Source organism: Colobus angolensis, unplaced genomic scaffold (assembly GCF_000951035.1).
Source record: "Colobus angolensis palliatus isolate OR3802 unplaced genomic scaffold, Cang.pa_1.0 Scaffold121, whole genome shotgun sequence".
Taxonomy (NCBI): Eukaryota; Metazoa; Chordata; class Mammalia; order Primates; family Cercopithecidae; genus Colobus; species Colobus angolensis.
In genome coordinates this window covers 7,377,270-7,385,355 of record NW_012113253.1, presented here as the reverse complement: position 1 = coordinate 7,385,355, position 8,086 = coordinate 7,377,270, and positions in this window count along the sequence as shown.

The window sequence follows — 8,086 nt, the reverse complement described above, 5'->3', positions numbered from 1 at the left end:
AAAGAAAGAAAGAAAGAAAGAAAGAAAGAAAGAAAGAAAGAAAGAAAGAAAGAAAGAAAGAAAGAAAGAAAGAAAGAAAGAAAAGAAAGAAAGAGTTGAGGTAGTGGTTTTACATTTGTCCTTCAACTGTGGGCTGACCATAGTGACTTCCCTGCTGTCCACATAAGGGTGATTGGTTGTTGTGCCCAGTGTTGGCTGCTGGTACCAACAATTTCCCTGTACGCTGAGAGGACACACAGGCTGCTACTAAGAGAGACCAGAGGTATAAAGACTCCCAATAGTTAGCATCTCTTTTTTTCCTTAGAAACAGAACATTAAGGCAAGGAGCGGTGGCTCATGCCTGTAATCCCAGAACTTTGGGAAGCCGAGGTGGGTGGATCACCTGAGATCGGGAGTTCGAGATCAGCCTGACCAACATGGTGAAACCCCATCTCTACTAAAAATACAAAATTATCAGGGTGTGGTGGCGAATGCCTGGTAATCCCAGCTACTTGGGAGGCTGAGGCAGGAGAATTGCTTAAACCCAGGAGGTGGAGGTTGCCGTGAGCCGAGATCGTGCCACTGCACTCCAGCCTAGGCAACAAGAGCAAAACTCCATCTCAAAAAAGAAAAAGGAACATTAATTTTATTTAGCTGGGCAATGGCCCCCAACTAAAACACTAGATTTCCCTGTCTCCTTTGCATGTAGGCATGTGACTAAGTTCTAAATAATGAGACATTAGCAGAAGTGTTCTCAGAGACTTCTGGGATTCAAAGGACCTAACTCAACAGGAAGTGAATTCTTTTGTTCCCCTCCTCCTTCCTGATGGCTGAAATGAAACATGATGGCTTCCCCTCCTGCTTCCTGATGGCTGAACTGAAACATGATGGCTAACATGCAACACGATGGCTGACACTCAAATAGCTAGCTTGGAGAGCAGAGTCTACTCTGTAGATGAGCAGTGCTTCCAAAGCTTTAAAGTGCACGCGAATCGCCTAGGGATCTTGTTAACACTGCAGACTGATTCAGTAGGTGTTGGATGTGTTTCCTACATTCCCTAGTTCTGTTCATAAAGGGAGCGTAGGTGCAGTGACCACCCTGATGTATAGGAGCACACCTGACACCCAGATCTTGGCTTCCAAATGCCATATTGCACTAAAAGAAACCAGGGCTTCTTGCAAAAATGGGTAACCGCAGGGCAGGGGCAGGGAGGGTATTAGACAAGACTGGCACATCTTGTGCCATAAAGCCAGGAAGTAAGCTGGGCGCGGTGGCTCACACCTGTAATCCCAGCACTTTGGAAGGCTGAGGCAGGCTGATCACAAGGTCAGGAGTTCGAGACCAGCATGGTCAACAAGGTGAGGCCGAGGCAGGAGAATCGCTTGAACCTGGGAGGCAGAAGTTGCAGTGAGCTGAGATCACTATACTCCAGCCTAGGTGACAGGGTGAGATTCCATTTCGAAAAATAAACAAATAAATACAATAAAATGAATAATAGGGACATGTCAAAAGGTCAAAGAAGCCAACTTGAAGGATCTGCCACGAGTCACATCAGGGACAATCTAAGCACTAAAATTAATAATGATAGTCATCGTTTCCTGCTGGGGAACCAAAGAAAACAGAAAAAAAAATTTAAATAATGATAGTAATAGATTATAACTCATTGACTAAAATAGGAAACCATAAACTCATACAGATACAAATAAATCAGTGAACAAGTGGAATGTTTGATGGGCAAGGAAACATTTACATAGTTTCAAAATCCCTCCCTACAACATAGTAATTACAAAGAGAAAAACAGCAACTTTACAGTGGCAGATAACAACTTAACCAAATGCTCAAAACCAACGCCATTGGTAATGAGATAAAACAGAATCACAGGCCACCAGACAGGATGTAATGAGGAGAGTGCAATGTCAATTCTGTGATATTTCCACCAAAAATGTATCATTTCAGTTTAATAATAAAGAGGTATCTGACAAATCCAGATTGAAAGATATTCTAGAGAATAACTGGTCAATAATGTTCAAAAGTGTCAAGGTCATGAAAATCAAGGATAGACTGAAGAACTGCTCCAAAGTAAATGAGCAATTCTTATGTTTTAGGCACGACAATAAAATGTAGCTTCCGATTTTGAACTAGATCCTTTTGCTATGGAGGACATTATTGAAATAATCAAGGAACTTGAGTGGGGCGTGAGAATTCGATGGTGCTGATCGTTTCCATGGCGGTCTCATGGTTATGGAGGAGAATGTCCTTGTTTCTAGGAAATAAATATGTGTTTGGGGTATGATGCATTAGGTTAGCAACTCTCGAATGGTTTAGAAAATAAATTTTTGTACTGTGTTTCCACGTTTTCCACAGCCTTTGTCATTGTTTCAAATTAAAAAAATTAAATTCCATTATTTAAAAAAGCTTAGCACAAAAGCAAGACATTTTGATTCTGCTACTCTGTTGTAGGGATGTGGAGGCTTGGACGTGGATATGATTGTTTTGATTTGTTTAAAAATGTAAAATCCTTCTTTAGGTGCAATGGACTTAAGTTTCACTTCAGACCTAACTTGCCATCTCGCCCCCCACCCCCCTCAATTATGAAGGACTTTTACTTTCTGCTGAATTCTGAGTTAGTTTTTAAAAGGAGTTATTAGTTTTAAAATAAGACTAAGAACAAAACAATGAAGACACCTTTTAAAAATATGCTGTAACTGGGTTACCCTCTAAGGTTGTGCTGTTTAGTGCCTCTTCATACCTCACCTCCAAACTATTAAAAATATTAAACTGTTAAAATTTAAAATATTAATATACTCAATATAATGAATTATAGTATAATTAAGTATAATATATAATTAAGTATAATACATAAATATAGTAAAATTAAGTATAATAAAATATACTTAAAATATTCAGTATAACATGTCCAGGTGCAGTGGTTCATGCCTGTAATCCCAGCATTTTGGGAGGCTAGGGTGGGTGGATTACTGGAGGCCAGGAGTTTGAGGCCAGCCTGACCAATATGGTGAAACCCCCTCTGTACTAAAAATATAAAAATTAGCTAGGCACGGTGGTCTGCGCCTGTAATCCCAGCTACAGAGGAGGCTGAAGCAGGAGAATCGTTTGAACCCGGGAGGTGGAGGTTGCAGTGAGCCAAGATCGTGCCACTGCACTTCAGTCTGGGCAACGGAGTGAGACTTCGTCTCAAAAAAAAAAATACACTGGACTTTATCCAAATTAAAACCTTCTGCTCATCAAAAGATGCCATGAGGAGAATGAATAAAGTTGTCTATTAGACATAGAGAATGTGAGACTATATTCAAGACAGATGTACATGACAAAGGACTTGTATCCAGAACATATAGAGAAATTCTACATCTCAGCAATGAGGAGACAAAAACCCAATTAAAAATAATTGGGCAAAAGTCTTGAACAGACACTTCATAAGAGATATGAATGGCCAATATGCAAGAAAAAAAGTGCCCAGAATCCCTAGTCAACAGTAACAGGAACCTTTAAATTAAAAGAAGCTTAAGAGATATGTTGACCAACACAAATAACTAGAACTTATTTAAACCTTAATTCAGACAAACAACATGTAAAAAAATTATAAAACAACTGGAGATGTATGAACACTCACTGGATATTTTATATTAAGGTATTCTTGACCGGATACGGTGGCTCACACCTGTAATTCCAGCACTTTGGGACACTGAGGCGGGTGGATCACTTGAGGTCAGGAGTTTGAGACCATCATGGCCAACATGGTGAAACCCTGTCTCTACTAAAAATACAAAAATTAGCTGGCCATGGAGGCACAAGCCTGTAGTCTCAGCTAATCGGGAGGCAGAGGCAGGAGAATCGCTTGAACCCAGGAGGTGGAGGTTGCAGTGAGCTGAGATACTGCCACTGCACTCCAGCCTGGGCGACAGAGTGAGGCTCTGTCTCAGAAAAAAAGGAGAAAGAGAGAGAAAAAGGAATTCTTATTCATTTATTTTAACTGGGATAACGGTATTGTGGCAGTAATTTTAAAGTCTTTATCTTTTATATATACTTTGAAATAGTTACAGATAAAATGATATGAGGTTTGAAATTTGCTTCAGAATAATCTAGGGACATGTGAATTGGGGAAATGTAAATGAAAGAAAATGAACCAAATGTTGAGAGTTGTTGAAAGCAGGTGATAGGAACACTGGCCTTATTACATTACTTTATATACTTTCGTACACATTTGCAAGTTTCCAAAATAAAAAGAGAAAAGGGCAAAACAAACAAACAAACAAAAAAATTGAGAGGAGAAGCGAGAGAGGAGAGAGAAGGGAAAGTAGAATAAGATCATTGAGTGTTAGATTGTAAGTTGATACCATTAAAAAATTGACAGACCAGATAATAAAAGGTTTAGTTAAAAAAAAAAAAAGGGGGCCACGCGCAGTGGCTCATGCCTATAATCCCAGCACTTTGGGAGGCCGAGGCAGGGGGATCACGAGGTCACAAGTTCAAGACCAGCCTGGCCAACATGGTGAAACCCCATCTGTACTAAAAATACAAAAATTAGCCGGGCATGGTGGCACATGCCTGTAATCCCAGCTACTTGGGAGGCTGAGGCAGAAGAATTGCTTAAACCCGGGAGGCGGAGGTTGCAGTGAGCAGAGATCATGCCATTGCACTCTAGCCTGGATGACAGCAAGATTCTGTCTCGGAAACAAACAAACAAACAAACAAAAACAGGTGGGCTGGGCTCGGTAGTTCATGCTTGCAATCCTGGCACTTTGGGAGATTGAGGCAGGAGAGTTGCCTGAGCCCCAAAGTTCAAGACCAGTCTGGGCACCATAGTGAGACCTCATCTCTTCAAAAAATAAAAAATAAATTAGTCAAGCATGGTGATAAGTGGTTGTCTCAGCTACTTGGGAGGCTGAAGTGGGAGGATCACTTGAGCCTGGGAATTTGAGACTGAAGCGAGCAGTAATCACACCACTGCACTCCAGCCCAGGCAACACAGTGAGACCCCATCTCAAAAAAAAAAAAAAAGTAACATAATTAGAACAAAAATGAAAACGTTCCTAAATACCAAAAGGAAAAATAGTAAAGAAGATGTACTACATAAAGAAAAACATAACATTACATATCTAGCAATAAGGTATTAAATGTGTCAAAGGACATGTTTAATACTAAAAGACACAATTCATAATGGATATGCATACATGAACATACATACACATATATTTTACTTTATTCAAAATATATATATCAGTACACATATTTATATGCACGTATCTCCTATATAAATTACGTGTATGTGTAGGTATATGGAGATACATATCTCCACCCTAAAGCTGGCATCTTACATAACAGTGAAATACTAAAGACTTTTCGACTAAGGTCAGAAACAAGACAAAGATGCCTACTGTCTCCACTACTTACTTTATTTATTTATTTATTTATTTATTTATTTATTTATTTATTTTTGGAGACAGAGTCTGGCTCTGTTGCCCAGGCTGAGTGCAGTGACAGGGTATCGGCTCACTGCAACCTCCACCTCCCAGGTTCAAGCAATTCTCCCACCTCAGCCTCCGAAGTAGCCGAGATTACAGGTACCTGCTACCACTTGCGGCTAATTTTTGTATTTTTAGTAGAGACAGGGGTTTCACCATGGTGGTCAAGCTGGTCTCAAACTCCTGACCTCAAGTGATCCACACATCTAGGCCTCCCAAAGTGCTGAGATTACAGGTGTGAGCCACCACACCCGGCCCACTAGTATTTACACAACAGGTATTTGACCAATACAATTAGACAAAGCAAAGGCATAAAAATTAGAAGAAAAAGTGAAAGTATCTCTATTTGTACATGATATGATAGCACACCTGAGACCCTGGGAAAAAATGATAAACTCAATTAAAAAAAAAATCAATGCAGCAGTATATAAAATTAACATACAAAAATCAGCACAAGTAATGTTTTTTCATATACACAAGTAATAACCAGTTGGGATATATAATGGTGGAAGAAAAAACCCCATTTACAAAAGCAACAAAAAGCTAAAATAGAAATAAAACTTAACAAGAAATGTCCAAAACCTACATGAATGAAACTATGAAACACTCTTGAAAGACCTGAAAGTGAACTTCAACAAAAAGAAAGACTTCTGTTCTTGCCTAGGATATCTCAGCTTCATTAAGATTTCAATTCTAGGCGGGGTGTGGTGGCTCATGCCTGTAATCCCAGCACTTTGAGAGGGAGGACAAGGTGGGAGGATCACTTGAGATCAGGAGTTCAAGACTAGCCTGGCTAACCTGGTGAAACTCTGTCTCTACTAAAAATACAAAACTTAGTTGGACATGGTGGCCCACACGCCTGTAGTCCCAGCTACTTGGGAGGCTGAGGCATGAGAATTGCTTGAATCTGGGAGGCAGAGGGCTGCAGTGAGCTGAGATCACACCACTGCACGCCAGACTGGGCAACGGAGTGAGGCTCAGTCTCAAAAAGAAAAAAAAAGATTTCAATTCTAAGTCAATATATAAACTTAATGTGATCTGAATATAATTCTCAAAAGTTTTTTTTTTTTCTGGAGATAGACAAATTGAAATGATCATATAGAAAAATAAATATGTGAGGATAGCTAGGAAAACTAAGAAGGAAGGGCTCTGAGGAGATACCAGTCCTGTAAGACATTAAACCACATTACAAAGCTGGTATGATAGAGTATGATTGTGGAGCATGAATAGACAGACTAATGAAACAGAATAGGAAGCCCAGAAATAGACACAATTACAAATAGAAATTTAGTGTATGATAAAGGTGGTACCAGAAGTTACCAGGGAAAAGGTGGGCTTTTAAATAAATGATATTCAAACAACCAAACATGCCAAATCTGTCTGGCTTAGGGAGAAAAAGAGAAAGAAAAACAAAATACTGGACAGCCATTTGGGAAAATGTAAAATTAGATCCATTCTTCACACGATCTTTTCACACAAGCATAAACTCCAAATAGATCAAAGAGCTAAATGTAAAAAACGAAACTAAAAATAGTGGAAGAAAACGTGGGCAAATTTCTCCATAAAATGGGTGTAGGAAAAGTCTTTCTCATTATGACTCAAAATCTAAATGAAATGAAAGATTGATAAATTTGACTACATAAAAAAACTTTTGCATGACAAAAAAAATCACTGTAAATAAACTTAAAAGGCAAAATACAAATTGGGAGGAAGTATTCCCGACATACATCACAGACAAATGGTTACTATCCCTGATACAGCACATAAAACTGTCTTTAAAATCGAGCAGGAAAAAAAGTCCAAAAACCCAATAGCAAAATGGCCAAAAAGCATGAACAGACAATTCAAAAAGATATAAAAGTGGTCTACATATATATACGTGTGGGTCACACCTGTGGTCTCAGCTACTTGGGAGGCTGAGGTGGGAGAATGGCTTGAACCCAGGATGTTAATGTTGAGACTGCAGTGAGCCGTGTTTGCCCCACTGCACTCCAGCCTGCATGACAGACTCTGTCTCAAAAAAAGAAAAAGAAAAAAAAGCATATGTGTATATATATGCTCATATATATATATGCTCTATATATATACACACACACACACACACACACATATAAACGTTTAGCTTCACTCATAGTAAGAGAAATGCAGATTAAAATTACACTGGGCCAGGCACAGTGGCTCACGCCTGTAATCCTAGCACTTGGGAGGCCAAGGTGCCAAGGTAGGTGGATTGTTTAAGCCCAGGAGTTTGAGACCAGCATGCGCAACATGGTGAGACTCCCATCTCAACAAAAAATTTAAAAAAATTAGCCAGGCGTGGTGGCATACACCTGTGGTCCCAGCTACTCCAGAGGCTGAGGTGGGAGGATGGCTTGAGCCCAGGAGGTTGAGGCTGCAGTGAGCTGTAATCACACTACTGCACTCCAGCCTGAGTGAGTGAGTGAGATACTGTCTTAAATAAATAAATAAATAAATAAATAAATAAATAAATAAATAATAAAATTAGGCCGGGCACAGTGGCTCATACCTGGAATCCTGGCATTTTGGGAGGCTAAGGCAGGAGGATCCCTTGAGCCCAGTAGTTTGAGACCACTCTGAACAACATGGGGAAATCCTCTCTCTA